Here is an 18,780-nt window from a genome sequence, read left to right on the forward strand (position 1 = left end):
ATTAAATAAACTAAATTAATTAATTAACAGTACTCACTAACCTATAGGAGTTGGTGTAGGTGTAACTATAAAGCCAATTAAAGAAGATGAAGAGCTTGTTGGAAGATTTGTACTACTCATCAAAGTAGATGGAGTTTGAGATTTTGTGTCTACATAAAGTAAAATTGATAATATATTGTAAATTTTATAAAAGATGTGACTAATATATATGGTATGAGATTTTGATTTTGTCTTACCAAGTATGTCAGTTGGTGTAGTTGAAGCTACAGATGATGAAGAAGAAGCAGGATGACAACCAATATCAGCTATATCACTACAACAATCATTAAATTCATGACAGTCTATATCACAATAGCATCCATTGTTGCTACAAGATAACGGGACCATACACAACATCCAGAATAGCTGAGATTAAGTGCCAAACATGAGCCTAAAATTAATGAACTAAATTAATTAATTAACAGTACTCACTAACCTATAGGAGTTGGTGTAGGTGTAACTATAAAGTCACTTAAAGAAGATGAAGAGCTTGTTGGAAGATTTGTACTACTCATCAAAGTAAATGGAGTTTGAGATTTTGTGTCTACATAAAGTAAAATTGATAATATATTCTAAATTTTATAAAAGATGTGACTAATATATATGGTATGAGATTTTGATTTTGTCTTACCAAGTATGTCAGTTGGTGTAGTTGAAGCTACAGATGATGTAGAAGAAGCAGGATGACAACCAATATCAGCTATATCACTACAACAATCATTTAATTCATGACAGTCTATATCACAATAGCATCCATTGTTGCTACAAGATAACGGGGACCATACACAACATCCAGAATAGCTGAGATTAAGTGCCAAACATGAGCCTAAAATTAATAAACTAAACTAATTAATTAACAGTACTCACTAACCTATAGGAGTTGGTGTAGGTGTAACTATAAAGTCACTTAAAGAAGATGAAGAGCTTGTTGGAAGATTTGTACTACTCATCAAAGTAAATGGAGTTTGAGATTTTGTGTCTACATAAAGTAAAATTGATAATATATTCTAAATTTTATAAAAGATGTGACTAATATATATGGTATGAGATTTTGATTTTGTCTTACCAAGTATGTCAGTTGGTGTAGTTGAAGCTACAGATGATGTAGAAGAAGCAGATGACAACCAATATCAGCTATATCACTACAACAATCATTTAATTCATGACAGTCTATATCACAATAGCATCCATTGTTGCTACAAGATAACGGGACCATACACAACATCCAGAATAGCTGAGATTAAGTGCCAAACATGAGCCTAAAATTAATAAACTAAACTAATTAATTAACAGTACTCACTAACCTATAGGAATTGGTGTAGGTGTAACTATAAAGCCAATTAAAGAAGATGAAGAGCTTGTTGGAAGATTTGTACTACTCATCAAAGTAGATGGAGTTTGAGATTTTGTGTCTACATAAAGTAAAATTGATATTATATTGTAAATTTTTAAAAGATGTGACTAATATATATGGTATGAGATTTTGATTTTGTCTTACCAAGTATGTCAGTTGGTGTAGTTGAAGCTACAGATGATGTAGAAGAAGCAGGATGACAACCAATATCAGCTATATCACTACAACAATCATTTAATTCATGACAGTCTATATCACAATAGCATCCATTGTTGCTACAAGATAACGGGGACCATACACAACATCCAGAATAGCTGAGATTAAGTGCCAAACATGAGCCTAAAATTAATAAACTAAACTAATTAATTAACAGTACTCACTAACCTATAGGAGTTGGTGTAGGTGTAACTATAAAGTCACTTAAAGAAGATGAAGAGCTTGTTGGAAGATTTGTACTACTCATCAAAGTAAATGGAGTTTGAGATTTTGTGTCTACATAAAGTAAAATTGATAATATATTCTAAATTTTATAAAAGATGTGACTAATATATATGGTATGAGATTTTGATTTTGTCTTACCAAGTATGTCAGTTGGTGTAGTTGAAGCTACAGATGATGTAGAAGAAGCAGGATGACAACCAATATCAGCTATATCACTACAACAATCATTTAATTCATGACAGTCTATATCACAATAGCATCCATTGTTGCTACAAGTCGTGAAAGTTTCCATAAACAACATCCAGAATAGCTGAGATTAAGTGCCAAACATGAGCCTAAAATTAATAAACTAAACTAATTAATTAACAGTACTCACTAACCTATAGGAGTTGGTGTAGGTGTAACTATAAAGCCAATTAAAGAAGATGAAGAGCTTGTTGGAAGATTTGTACTACTCATCAAAGTAGATGGAGTTTGAGATTTTGTGTCTACATAAAGTAAAATTGATAATATATTGTAAATTTTATAAAAGATGTGACTAATATATATGGTATGAGATTTTGATTTTGTCTTACCAAGTATGTCAGTTGGTGTAGTTGAAGCTACAGATGATGAAGAAGAAGCAGAATGACAACCAATATCAGCTATATCACTACAACAATCATTTAATTCATGACAGTCTATATCACAATAGCATCCATTGTTGCTACAAGATAACGGGGACCATACACAACATCCAGAATAGCTGAGATTAAGTGCCAAACATGAGCCTAAAATTAATAAACTAAACTAATTAATTAACAGTACTCACTAACCTATAGGAGTTGGTGTAGGTGTAACTATAAAGTCACTTAAAGAAGATGAAGAGCTTGTTGGAAGATTTGTACTACTCATCAAAGTAAATGGAGTTTGAGATTTTGTGTCTACATAAAGTAAAATTGATAATATATTCTAAATTTTATAAAAGATGTGACTAATATATATGGTATGAGATTTTGATTTTGTCTTACCAAGTATGTCAGTTGGTGTAGTTGAAGCTACAGATGATGTAGAAGAAGCAGGATGACAACCAATATCAGCTATATCACTACAACAATCATTTAATTCATGACAGTCTATATCACAATAGCATCCATTGTTGCTACAAGGTCGTGAAAGGGACCATAAACAACATCCAGAATAGCTGAGATTAAGTGCCAAACATGAGCCTAAAATTAATAAACTAAACTAATTAATTAACAGTACTCACTAACCTATAGGAGTTGGTGTAGGTGTAACTATAAAGCCAATTAAAGAAGATGAAGAGCTTGTTGGAAGATTTGTACTACTCATCAAAGTAGATGGAGTTTGAGATTTTGTGTCTACATAAAGTAAAATTGATAATATATTGTAAATTTTATAAAAGATGTGACTAATATATATGGTATGAGATTTTGATTTTGTCTTACCAAGTATGTCAGTTGGTGTAGTTGAAGCTACAGATGATGAAGAAGAAGCAGGATGACAACCAATATCAGCTATATCACTACAACAATCATTTAATTCATGACAGTCTATATCACAATAGCATCCATTGTTGCTACAAGATAACGGGGACCATACACAACATCCAGAATAGCTGAGATTAAGTGCCAAACATGAGCCTAAAATTAATAAACTAAATTAATTAATTAACAGTACTCACTAACCTATAGGAGTTGGTGTAGGTGTAACTATAAAGTCACTTAAAGAAGATGAAGAGCTTGTTGGAAGATTTGTACTACTCATCAAAGTAGATGGAGTTTGAGATTTTGTGTCTACATAAAGTAAAATTGATAATATATTGTAAATTTTATAAAAGATGTGACTAATATATATGGTATGAGATTTTGATTTTGTCTTACCAAGTATGTCAGTTGGTGTAGTTGAAGCTACAGATGATGAAGAAGAAGCAGGATGACAACCAATATCAGCTATATCACTACAACAATCATTTAATTCATGACAGTCTATATCACAATAGCATCCATTGTTGCTACAAGATAACGGGGACCATACACAACATCCAGAATAGCTGAGATTAAGTGCCAAACATGAGCCTAAAATTAATAAACTAAACTAATTAATTAACAGTACTCACTAACCTATAGGAGTTGGTGTAGGTGTAACTATAAAGTCACTTAAAGAAGATGAAGAGCTTGTTGGAAGATTTGTACTATTTATGAAAGTGGATGGAGTTTGAGATTTTGTGTCTACATAAAGTAAAATTGTTAATATATTGTAAATTTTATAAAAGATGTGACTAATATATATGGTATGAGATTTTGATTTTGTCTTACCAAGTATGTCAGTTGGTGTAGTTGAAGCTACAGATGATGAAGAAGAAGCAGGATGACAACCAATATCAGCTATATCACTACAACAATCATTTAATTCATGACAGTCTATATCACAATAGCATCCATTGTTGCTACAAGATAACGGGGACCATACACAACATCCAGAATAGCTGAGATTAAGTGCCAAACATGAGCCTAAAATTAATAAACTAAATTAATTAATTAACAGTACTCACTAACCTATTGGAATTGGTGTAGGTGTAACTATAAAGCCAATTAAAGAAGATGAAGAGCTTGTTGGAAGATTTGTACTACTCATCAAAGTAGATGGAGTTTGAGATTTTGTGTCTACATAAAGTAAAATTGATATTATATTGTAAATTTTTAAAAGATGTGACTAATATATATGGTATGAGATTTTGATTTTGTCTTACCAAGTATGTCAGTTTGTGTAGTTGAAGCTACAGATGATGTAGAAGAAGCAGGATGACAACCAATATCAGCTATATCACTACAACAATCATTAATTCATGACAGTCTATATCACAATAGCATCCATTGTTGCTACAAGATAACGGGGACCATACACAACATCCAGAATAGCTGAGATTAAGTGCCAAACATGAGCCTAAAATTAATAAACTAAACTAATTAATTAACAGTACTCACTAACCTATAGGAGTTGGTGTAGGTGTAACTATAAAGTCACTTAAAGAAGATGAAGAGCTTGTTGGAAGATTTGTACTACTCATCAAAGTAAATGGAGTTTGAGATTTTGTGTCTACATAAAGTAAAATTGATAATATATTCTAAATTTTATAAAAGATGTGACTAATATATATGGTATGAGATTTTGATTTTGTCTTACCAAGTATGTCAGTTGGTGTAGTTGAAGCTACAGATGATGAAGAAGAAGCAGGATGACAACCAATATCAGCTATATCACTACAACAATCATTTAATTCATGACAGTCTATATCACAATAGCATCCATTGTTGCTACAAGATAACGGGGACCATACACAACATCCAGAATAGCTGAGATTAAGTGCCAAACATGAGCCTAAAATTAATAAACTAAACTAATTAATTAACAGTACTCACTAACCTATAGGAGTTGGTGTAGGTGTAACTATAAAGTCACTTAAAGAAGATGAAGAGCTTGTTGGAAGATTTGTACTATTTATGAAAGTGGATGGAGTTTGAGATTTTGTGTCTACATAAAGTAAAATTGTTAATATATTGTAAATTTTATAAAAGATGTGACTAATATATATTGTATGAGATTCTGATTTTGTCTTACCAAGTATGTCAGTTGGTGTAGTTGAAGCTACAGATGATGAAGAAGAAGCAGGATGACAACCAATATCAGCTATATCACTACAACAATCATTTAATTCATGACAGTCTATATCACAATAGCATCCATTGTTGCTACAAGATAACGGGGACCATACACAACATCCAGAATAGCTGAGATTAAGTGCCAAACATGAGCCTAAAATTAATAAACTAAACTAATTAATTAACAGTACTCACTAACCTATAGGAGTTGGTGTAGGTGTAACTATAAAGTCACTTAAAGAAGATGAAGAGCTTGTTGGAAGATTTGTACTATTTATCAAAGTGGATGGAGTTTGAGATTTTGTGTCTACATAAAGTAAAATTGTTAATATATTGTAAATTTTATAAAAGATGTGACTAATATATATGGTATGAGATTTTGATTTTGTCTTACCAAGTATGTCAGTTGGTGTAGTTGAAGCTACAGATGATGTAGAAGAAGCAGGATGACAACCAATATCAGCTATATCACTACAACAATCATTAATTCATGACAGTCTATATCACAATAGCATCCATTGTTGCTACAAGATAACGGGGACCATACACAACATCCAGAATAGCTGAGATTAAGTGCCAAACATGAGCCTAAAATTAATAAACTAAACTAATTAATTAACAGTACTCACTAACCTATAGGAGTTGGTGTAGGTGTAACTATAAAGTCACTTAAAGAAGATGAAGAGCTTGTTGGAAGATTTGTACTACTCATCAAAGTAAATGGAGTTTGAGATTTTGTGTCTACATAAAGTAAAATTGATAATATATTCTAAATTTTATAAAGATGTGACTAATATATATGGTATGAGATTTTGATTTTGTCTTACCAAGTATGTCAGTTGGTGTAGTTGAAGCTACAGATGATGTAGAAGAAGCAGGATGACAACCAATATCAGCTATATCACTACAACAATCATTTAATTCATGACAGTCTATATCACAATAGCATCCATTGTTGCTACAAGATAACGGGGACCATACACAACATCCAGAATAGCTGAGATTAAGTGCCAAACATGAGCCTAAAATTAATAAACTAAACTAATTAATTAACAGTACTCACTAACCTATAGGAGTTGGTGTAGGTGTAACTATAAAGTCACTTAAAGAAGATGAAGAGCTTGTTGGAAGATTTGTACTATTTATGAAAGTGGATGGAGTTTGAGATTTTGTGTCTACATAAAGTAAAATTGTTAACATATTGTAAATTTTATAAAAGATGTGACTAATATATTGTATGAGATTCTGATTTTGTCTTACCAAGTATGTCAGTTGGTGTAGTTGAAGCTACAGATGATGAAGAAGAAGCAGGATGACAACCAATATCAGCTATATCACTACAACAATCATTTAATTCATGACAGTCTATATCACAATAGCATCCATTGTTGCTACAAGATAACGGGGACCATACACAACATCCAGAATAGCTGAGATTAAGTGCCAAACATGAGCCTAAAATTAATGAACTAAACTAATTAATTAACAGTACTCACTAACCTATAGGAGTTGGTGTAGGTGTAACTATAAAGTCACTTAAAGAAGATGAAGAGCTTGTTGGAAGATTTGTAATATTTATGAAAGTGGATGGAGTTTGAGATTTTGTGTCTACATAAAGTAAAATTGTTAATATATTGTAAATTTTATAAAAGATGTGACTAATATATATGGTATGAGATTTTGATTTTGTCTTACCAAGTATGTCAGTTGGTGTAGTTGAAGCTACAGATGATGTAGAAGAAGCAGGATGACAACCAATATCAGCTATATCACTACAACAATCATTAAGTTCATGACAGTCTATATCACAATAGCATCCATTGTTGCTACAAGATAACGGGGACCATACACAACATCCAGAATAGCTGAGATTAAGTGCCAAACATGAGCCTAAAATTAATAAACTAAACTAATTAATTAACAGTACTCACTAACCTATAGGAGCTGGTGTAGGTGTAACTATAAAGTCACTTAAAGAAGATGAAGAGCTTGTTGGAAGATTTGTACTACTCATCAAAGTAAATGGAGTTTGAGATTTTGTGTCTACATAAAGTAAAATTGATAATATATTCTAAATTTTATAAAAGATGTGACTAATATATATGGTATGAGATTTTGATTTTGTCTTACCAAGTATGTCAGTTGGTGTAGTTGAAGCTACAGATGATGTAGAAGAAGCAGGATGACAACCAATATCAGCTATATCACTACAACAATCATTTAATTCATGACAGTCTATATCACAATAGCATCCATTGTTGCTACAAGATAACGGGGACCATACACAACATCCAGAATAGCTGAGATTAAGTGCCAAACATGAGCCTAAAATTAAGAAACTAAACTAATTAATTAACAGTACTCACTAACCTATAGGAGTTGGTGTAGGTGTAACTATAAAGTCACTTAAAGAAGATGAAGGAAGATTTGTACTACTTGTCAAGGGGTATGGACTTTTTGATTCTGTGTCTGTATAAAAATGACCATAAAATTCGTATGATGTTAGAAATAAACTGTTCACAATCACATAATTAATTAAATATACTACTCTTTCGCACATGATCTGTTAGGAAGTAACCTTAAAAATTTCATAATAATTAGCAATAAATTAGTGTTTTACTTGACTAAAACATAACTATCATAGAATGTTATCTTAAAAATGAACACAAGAAAATGAGATCACTATGACATGCAAGACATGCAATTAAAAAGCAAATAGCAAATTAGGAAACATATTTTATATCATAAATTCCAGTGTAAGTAATTTTAATAATTGGTTTGTGATGATTTTGCTAGTGGAGTTAGTGGTTGTATACATTGTTGGGTATAGTATATTTTGTTACACATGTTTATTAATATGAAATATGTAATGTAATAAAATATGTCAATAATATATGCTTTGATCATGAAGAAGTAGTCACTAATTAGGAAATAGATTTATTTTACAAGCATTCCAAACATCAATAATTTAATAATGAAGAAATAGTCACTAACCATTTAGGCCAGATCCTATACCAGATCCTGAGCCAGATTCAATGTGGAATCCTGAGCCAGAGCCAGATGCTGTATAAAATGGTGCATACACATGAAATATAGAAGATAACCAAATTTTATATTAATTTTTAATTATTATTAATAATATTAATAAAAACTAATACTATAATGTAGTGCTTGTGCTTTTGAGTTTGTCTTACTAAGTGTATCAGTTGGAGTAGGTGAAATTATAGAAGAGGAAGAAGAAGCAGGATGACAACCAATATCAGCTATATCACTACAACAATCATTCCAAATGTGACAGTTATCATCACAATAGCATCCTTTATTGTTACAAGGTGGTGACAGTGACCATACACAACATCCAGAATAGTTGAGATTAAGTGCCAAACATGAGCCTAAAGTTAAAATAATATGAACAAATTAATTTAACAGTACTCATTTACCTGGAGGAACCATTGGTGTAGGTGTAACTTTAGAACGAATTGAAGAAGACAAAGAACTTGGAAGATGTGTACTATTTGTTGAAGGTGATGGAGTTTGAAATTCTGTGACAAATGAAAATGACAATAAAACTGATTTAATAATAGGAGATATACTGATAACAATCATGCATCAGTAACTATAATTAATTATAATATTATAATTATATATATATATATAATTATAAATATGCTGCTATTTTACACATAAGTTATTATGAAAAAACCTTAATAATAATAATTATAGTAATTATGTCAGAATTGGCCAAAATACTAATTTTTGACTAAAATGTGAAACCATAAGAAAAATTATATTGAAAACGAATTCATCATATCCTGGATTTTGTAAAGTGAAATATTTGTTGCATGTAAAATATAAAATAATTACCATAGCTTCCTGGAATGTTAATTGGATTTAACTTCATGCCTCCAACATAACTGTACCCTGCATATTTTCTCCAACCATAGATAGAGACAAATAATTTACCATTTGAGTTAGGATGTGTTATTGTATTAGTACCACTAAAAGATGTTGAATACCCATATCCATAGATTGAACCATCAAAAGCATATATTAGAACCCATGGTGGATTGATAAGAACATTATTGATCAATAAACTCTGGTTAAAGTAAGCATCATTTGGTACAACCACACTGTAATAACTAGTACTACTTAACAGCAATGCAGAGAACTGGATGGAGTGTTCATATTGTTCTATTGGTGGCACTGTGTTAAGGGAAGGGTCACCATAGTTACCACCATCATATTGTGTACTAACACCAATTTGAGCAACATAGATTGGTCGATCAGAAATAATACTACAGTATACATTGTTGGTTGTGTAAAACCAATTGGTATTGTTTTCATCAATTTTGATATGTTCAACATTGTAATTTGTACCACAGGTTTTGAATGCATTTGTTTATATTTTAGTAGCAATCACTTTGTAACTTTGTCCATTGCTACGACCCATGTGAGGTGATAACAGAAATGTCTTTCCCCATGTTATTGTTGGTGTCAGTTGTGTAACAATAGGTTCAGCATCACTAGTCCCAGCTGGAACTCGGGCAGCTTCATGTCCACTGATAATTGTAATTGGGCTGTCTGATATAATTTTTGTTCCAGTAAGATCAACACAAGGCTTAAAAATTAAAAATGTCTGAAGAGAATGAAGAATAAAATTGAAATATTGTCCAGCTGAAACAATGATATTACCAGCTGCACTGTTCTGAGGATTTGATGGAACAGTAATGTCATTGTTTGGAATGATAGTCACATTACTGTTATCAAGACAACCAATAATCATGAACTGACTTGTCTGATCACTCCAACCTAATGTAGACACAACATAGTATGTGTATTGAGTTGTTGGTTGTTTATGACATGGAAGAGCTAAATAAGACATCAAGTCATCATCACTACGGCTGCTCCATGCAATAATTGATATTGGCTCTGAGTATAGAGAGTAAACTTTCAGACCCTTTCTCCTCCAGAAATAGGTATTATCTAACACTTCATAACTTGCTGGTATAGAAACTTTATGAGGGTTGTGATAACTAGTTGTACCCATATATGAGAAGTTGTCATCAAGTGATGTGACTTTGAAAGTAATAGGAGTCAATTCCATAGTATGGACATACAATATATGTACATTAGATCCATGTACATGTTCATTGAATCCCAGATAAAACTCACTGCTATATGTGGTGAGGTCAATTTTTGGCTCTATAATGAAAACAAAATATTACATATATATATATAAGAAAAAGATAATTATTAAAATCAATACTGATGAGTTGAACTTAAGAAATACCTAACCGAGATTGTAACTAAGTATAAAAAATACTAAATGTAAATAAAAAAATGCATTGCTATATCTAGGTCAAATAAAGAGCACAATATAAGATATGTTAGGAAATGTTACAGTATCATCAATTTAAACTAGTAAATAAATTTAGGAAGTCATTAAACTTAGAGATTTCAGGTAATGAAATATCTAAATCAAGTCTAAAGTAGAAATACAGTATCAACATTCTTCAATACAGTCATCATATCAACATCATAATACTTATTTGCTGGAATAGTTGCAAGAAAAACTTTAAGGCAAACAGTCCTATAAGAAGGATATTGTAAAAGGGTATTCAGCTAAAAAGAAAGTTAGATTTTGTTTAAGGATGTGATCACAATAATTATAGTAAAACATAACTTTCAAACATAAATCTTATGTTCAGATATTTGGGTGTGGCTATATTATAAAACATAATATGTACACATGTAGATCTACATGGTTTGTATACATCATCTTTTACAGTATAGTATCCTGTTTAAATATGGAAATTAGTAATAAGGATTATTAGGTACTGTAGGTAGGATATATTAGTCAGTATGACACAATTTTATTATAATTAAAGAACTGTTATTTTAAATTATTAATACATACTGCAACTGCTTGTGACATTGTGACCAAAGGTGTTAAAGAAATGAGCTGAACATTGACCACAACTTGATGGTACACATATAGCATCAGGTATGTTTGGACATTGTGCAGTGTCACATGGATTATCTAGACATTGTACCAATTGAACATTATTCTTGCACTTTACACCTGTTGTAATAAAAGTATTTAATTAAAATAATGTTTAAATATTTTTGATGAAATGATTTCTATTTTCAATCAATTCTAACAAGTTTAAAACACTTACTACATTGTTGTACACAGTTATATAAAGTTTCAAAGTTGTTTTGATTACCATCACAACCACCATATGTAAATTGCTGACATCTTTCTACAGCAAAGTTATAATACCATCGAATGATATTGTTAGTACATGGACCACTAACTGGTAACAACAAACAAATATCTAAAGAAATGCAGTAAAATTGAATGGAGAAACTCAAACCAATTATCAATGCTATTAAACAATTTTGCGAGCTCGTCTATCATAGATTACAATGTAAAATAATTACCATAGCTTCCTGGAATGTTAATTGGGTTTAACTTCATGCCTCCAACATAACTGTGCCCTGCATAGTTTCTCCAACCATAGATAGAGACAAACAATTTACCATTTGAGTTAGGATGTGCTATTGTATTAGTACCACTAAAAGATGTTGAATAGCCATATCCATAGATAGAACCATCAAAAGCATATATTAGAACCCATGGTGGATTGATAAGAACATTATTGATCAATAAACTCTGGTTAAAGTAAGCATCATTTGGTACAACTACACTGTAATAACTAGTACCAGTTGACAGCAATGCAGAGAACTGGATGGAGTGTTCATATTGTTCTATTGATGGTATTGTGTTAAGGGAAGGGTCACCATAGTTGCCACCATCATACCATGTACTAACACCAATTTGAGCAACATAGATTGGTTGATCAGAGATAATACTACAGTATACATTGTTGGTTGTGTAAAACCAATTGGTGTTATTTTCATCAAATTTGATAAGTTCAGTATTGTAATTTGTACCACAAGTTTTAACTGCATTTGTCATATTTTTAGTAGCAATCACTTTGTAACTTTGTCCATTGATACGACCCATGTGTGGTGTTAACAAAAATGTCTTTCCCCATGTTATTGTTGGTATCAGTTGTGTAACAATAGGGTCAGCATCAATAGTCCCAGCTGGAACTCGGGCAGCTTCATGTCCACTGATAATTGTGAGTGGACTGTCAGATGTAATTTTAGTTCCGGTAAGATCAACATAAGGTTTAAAAACAAAGAACGTCTGAAGTGAATGAAGAACAAAGTCAAAAGAATGTCCAGCTGAAACAATTATATTAACAGCAGTACTGTCCTGAGGATCTGATGGAACAGTAATATCATTGTTTGGAATGATAGTCACTTTACTGTTATTAAGACAGCCAATAATCATGAACTGACTTGTCTGATCACTCCAACCTAATGTAGACACAATATAGTATGTGTATTGAGTCGTTGGTTGTTTATGACATGGAAGAGCTAAATAAGACATGAAGGCATAGTTATTATGGCTGCTCCATGCAATAACTGATATTGGGTCTGAGTATAGAGAGTAAACTTTCAGACCTTTCTCCTCATGGAATAAGTATTATCTAATACTTCATAGGTTGTTGGTACAGAGACTTTATGAGGGTTGTGATAACTAGTTGTACCCATATATGAGAAGCTACCATCAAGTGATGTGACTTTGAAAACAACAGGAGTCATTTCCATTGTACGAACATACAATACACATTCTTTAGATCCATGTACATTTTCATAGAATCCCAAATAAAACTCACTGCTATATGTGCTATGGTCAATTTTTGGCTCTATAATGAAAACAAAATATTACATATATATATAAGAAAAAGATAATTATTAAAATCAATATTGATGAGTTGAACTTAAGAAATACCTAACCGAGATTGTAACTAAGTATAAAAAATATTAAATGTAAATAAAAAAAATGCATTGCTATATCTAGGTCAAATAAAGAGCACAATATAAGATATGTTAGGAAATGTTACAGTATCATCAATTTAAACTAGTAAATAAATTTAGGAAGTCATTAAATTTAGAGATTTCAGGTAATGAAATATCTAAAAACAAGTCTAAAGTAGAAATACAGTATCAACATTCTTTCAATACAGTCATCATATCAACATCATAATACTTATTTGCTGGAATAGTTGCAAGAAAAACTTTAAGGCAAACAGTCCTATAAGAAGGATATTGTAAAAGGGTATTCAGCTAAAAAGAAAGTTAGATTTTGTTTAAGGATGTGATCACAATAATTATAGTAAAACATAACTTTCAAACATAAATCTTATGTTCAGATATTTGGGTGTGGCTATATTATAAAACATAATATGTACACATGTAGATCTACATGGTTTTGTATACATCATCTTTTACAGTATAGTATCCTGTTTAAATATGGAAATTAGTAATAAGGATTATTAGGTACTGTAGGTAGGATATATTAGTCAGTATGACACAATTTTATTATAATTAAAGAACTGTTATTTTAAATTATTAATACATACTGCAACTGCTTGTGACATTGTGACCAAAGGTGTTAAAGAAATGAGCTGAACATTGACCACAACTTGATGGTACACATATAGCATCAGGTATGTTTGGACATTGTGCAGTGTCACATGGATTATCTAGACATTGTACCAATTGAACATTATTCTTGCACTTTACACCTGTTGTAATAAAAGTATTTAATTAAAATAATGTTTAAATATTTTTGATGAAATGATTTCTGTTTCCAATCAATTCTGACAAGTTTTAAACACTTACCACATTGATGTAGACAGTTATATAAAGTTTCAAAGTTGTTTTGGTTACCATCACAACCACCATATGTAAATTGCTGACATCTACCCACAGCATAGCTATAATACCATCGAAGGATATTGTTAGTACATGGACCACTAACTGGTAACAACAAACAAATATCTAAAGAAAATGTAATGAAATTGAATTGATAAGATTTAAATAATAATTTATTTGCATTATGTTAATAAATATGTACAAAATTTTGTAAATGCTTTTCATCATAGCTTGAATTTTTGCAATGTACCATTGCTTCCTGGAATGTTAATTGGGTTTAACTTCATGCCTCCAACATAACTGTACCCTGCATATTTTCTCCAACCATAGATAGAGACAAATATTTTACCATTTGGGTTAGAATGGGCTATTGTATTAATACCACTAAAAGATGTTGAATACCCATATCCATAGATTGAACCATCAAAAGCATATATTAGAACCCATGGTGGATTGATAAGAATATTGTTGATCAATAAACTCTGGTTAAAGTAAGCATCATTTGGTACAACCACACTGTAATAACTAGTACCACTTGATAGCAATGCAGAGAACTGGATGGAGTGTTCATATTGTTCTATTGGTGGCACTGTGTTAAGGGAAGGGTCACCATAGTTACCACCATCATATTGTGTACTAACACCAATTTGAGCAACATAGATTGGTCGATCAGAAATAATACTACAGTATACATTGTTGGTTGTGTAAAACCAATTGGTATTGTTTTCATCAATTTGATATGTTCAACATTGTAATTTGTACCACAGGTTTTGATTGCAGTTGTTTATTGTTAGTAGCAATCACTTTGTAACTTTGTCCATTATTTCGACCCATGTATGGTGATAACAGAAATGTTTTTCCCCATGTTATTGTTGGTATCAGTTGTGTAACAATAGGATTAGCATCATTAGTCCCAGCTGGAACTCTGGCGCTTCATGTCACTAATAATTGTGAGTGGACTATCAGATATAATTTTGTCCAGTAAGATCAACATGAGGTTTTAGAAACAAAGAATGTCTGAAGTGAATGAAGGACAAAATGAAAAGAATGTCCGGCTGACATAATCATATTAACAGCAGCACTGTCCTGAGGATCTGATGGAACAGTAACGTCTTTGTTTGGAATGATAGTCACATTACTGTTATTATGGCAACCAATAATCATGAACTGACTTGTCTGATCACTCCAACCTAATGTAGACACAACATAGTATGTGTATTGAGTTGTTGGTTGTTTATGACATGGAAGAGCTAAATAAGACATGAAATCTGAGTCAGTACAGTAGCTCCATGCAATAATTGATATAGGCTCTGTATCTAGAGATGAAACTTTAAGACCCTTTTTCCTCCAAGAGTAGGTATGATCTAACACTTCATAACTTGCTGGTATAGAAACTTTATGAGGGTTGTGATAACTAGTTGTACCCATATAAGAGAAGTTGGAATCAGATGATGTGACTTTGAAATTAACAGGAGTTGTTTTCATAGTATGAACATACAATGCACGTTTTTTAGATCTATATACATGTTCGTAAAATCCCAGATAAAACTCACTGCTGTATGTGCTGAGGTCAATTTTTGGCTCTACAATAAAAGATAATTACATTTTACTGTAGTTTCAATTATGACAAAAAATAGGAAGAAACCAATCCACTAAATCTATTCGTATGAGCTGAAGTTAAGAAAAAAAACCTAATTAATATATTTATTACATGAATAAATTCAAATTCTTATAAAGGAAATGTAGAGTGCGCTATATCTCAGTCTATTAAAAGATGATAATAGGAATGGTTACAGTGTCATTTTATTTCATATTAATGCATAATATATACCAGTAAATAAAGTTTTTAATTATTCATTTATTGTAGGGAAACTGAGTGTTAAAAATATCTTAAACAAGTTCAAAGTAGGAATTGCAGCATGAGCGTTAATTTTCTATATAGTATTACTTATCAAATCTCATCGTTTCAATCTGCTACATGATCTATGTTAAATTACACTTATTTCTCAGGCAAAAATTCAACCAATATAAATTCAACACAATTAAATCACATCATTTCATTATCTGCTGTATTGTTCATCACTAACACAAAGAATATACTTGCTTCTAAGACAAAAAACTCTTCCCCAATATGAATTTACCACAATTTTATAAGGTAATAATTGCCACATACTCGTATGCATACATATATTATATATACCTCTGAGAAGATCTTTTAAAGTTAGCAGGAGTTGATGTGTTGATAAGTATTTAGCTTTTGATATCCAACTATCTGCAGTTGACAAGAAACTATCAGCTACCTGCCTGGGACATGTAGTTGCAGTTTGAAGAACCTATAGTGAAATGTTATTATCAATGATGGATACATATAGATAGATAGATAGATAGATGATGGATGGATGGATTGATAGATGCATGGATACTATATTGATGTTATTGGTTTCAAACCTGTTGAATTGCCTGTTCGTTTGGACATCACTTAAGTCAGAAAATTCAATGGCAAGGCAATTCAAGTTAATGTCATTCAAAAGGATATCATTACAAAATCCATTGTTAATAAAGCAGGATTGACGACTGCTGAAAACAATTGTTTGCAATTGACTGCATGTTCCACTTTGGTTGTAGACATTGCTGTTCAAAATGGCCTTCATAAGGCAACTTTTTCACACTCTTAATCCAAATTTGTCCCTATATGAAATTACTAAAAATTAAAGAGACAACACTAACATACTTACAGTAGCTGTAAAACAACTATTTATGAAATTACAGCAGTATCTGTCACCACAGGCAAGACCATATTCATTAGTACCACATTGAAATCTTCGCTCTACACAACGACTATAGAAGTCGCAATTACCATCGTTAGCTAGAGCTGTACAGTCCTGAGCTTTGACAGTAACTGTCAGAGAGAGCACTACTGCAAACACGAATAGCGTCATGATGTAATGCAATATTTATTGTCAGTTGCAATGCTTTAAATAGTTAGCGTTGTCCTAGACGCCCACTTGCTTAATACGAAAAGGTGGAGCTAAATTATTAGTGTTTGCTCTAGTATTTTGTCATATATAGCTGACATGTGTTGTCCTCTTGATACTAATACTATTACTAATAAAGAAACAAAATCTAATGCTAAAGCCATTTCTTTTTAGTAAAAATACCAACACTATTATTCAAGATCATTTGAATGCTATTACCAAAATAATAACTATAACAAATATAATATACAGATTATTACATCATTTTACTTATTGCAAAATTTACTTATTACAAAATTTTACAGAATATTACATCATTTTACTTATTGCAAATTAGAGACTCTAACACTATACCTTACTGTGCTGGTGAATACATGAATCACTGCTAATATGATTATATGGGAAAATCAGCTGATCATCACATCAGCAGACATAGATACTACAATTGTCATAACTACCATAATTTAATTTATGATAACAACAAGTACAAATTCTATGTTAGTAGTAAAAGAGTTTATGTTGATTACATGCAATAAAATAGTGTAAGTTTAAGTACATACAACATAGAAATATACTGAAAGCATAGATACTACAATTGTCATAACTACCATAATTTAATTTATGATAACAACAACTACAAATTCTATGTTAGTAGTAAAAGAGTTTATGTTGATTACATGCAATAAATAGTGTAAGTTTAAGTACATACAACATAGAAATATACTAAAAGGTCAAGGTAGTACATTTATACACTATATATATATGTGTGTGTATACAAGGTAGTATACCTGTCATGATTTTTGCTCTCCTTGGTATCGGTGATTTCACACACAACAGTTATGACAAGAAGGTATTGGGACTGTCAAAAATAGTTGCCTTACTAATAAAAATAACAATCTCCATGTTGACAACTCAGGGCTATGTAATGTGTTATTTAGACCTCTGACCATATCAAATATATATTGATAACTGAGGTATTACATTAATTATATACATGTACAGTATAAATTTTTAACTAAATTACTATATGTGTGTGTGTGTGTCTTAGTAGTACATCCTTAAGTGACTACTATTATAAACATACAAACTTGACTGAACCAACACAAAGAGAATGAATTTCATAAAACTATACATCACACATGTGTAGGTCACTTTATTTAAATACATGTGAGAAACTAAATGTGAATCTGTTAAATTACATATATCTTGCATTGTTAAACTTCAGGCTTATAGCATTATATATTATGTTTGTACATCATATGGAGATACTCCCTTACATTGATTGTCTTGAATGATAAAGCCACCATTTGGATATATTCTAGCTCAATTTTGTAACACTATTATTAATAAGAGTTTGAGCATTATATATGTTACAGTAAGATTGTGTATATAGGGATTTGGCGAAATCCCTGAAACTTTCAGGGAGTCACTTTTTCACTTAGGGACTTCGGGTTAGGGTTTAGGGTTTAGGAGTTTGTGAAATCACTTTTTCACTTAAGGACTTAATAAACCCTAA

The sequence above is a fragment of the Gigantopelta aegis genome, unplaced genomic scaffold, assembly GCF_016097555.1.
Source record: "Gigantopelta aegis isolate Gae_Host unplaced genomic scaffold, Gae_host_genome ctg3538_pilon_pilon, whole genome shotgun sequence".
Taxonomy (NCBI): Eukaryota; Metazoa; Mollusca; class Gastropoda; order Neomphalida; family Peltospiridae; genus Gigantopelta; species Gigantopelta aegis.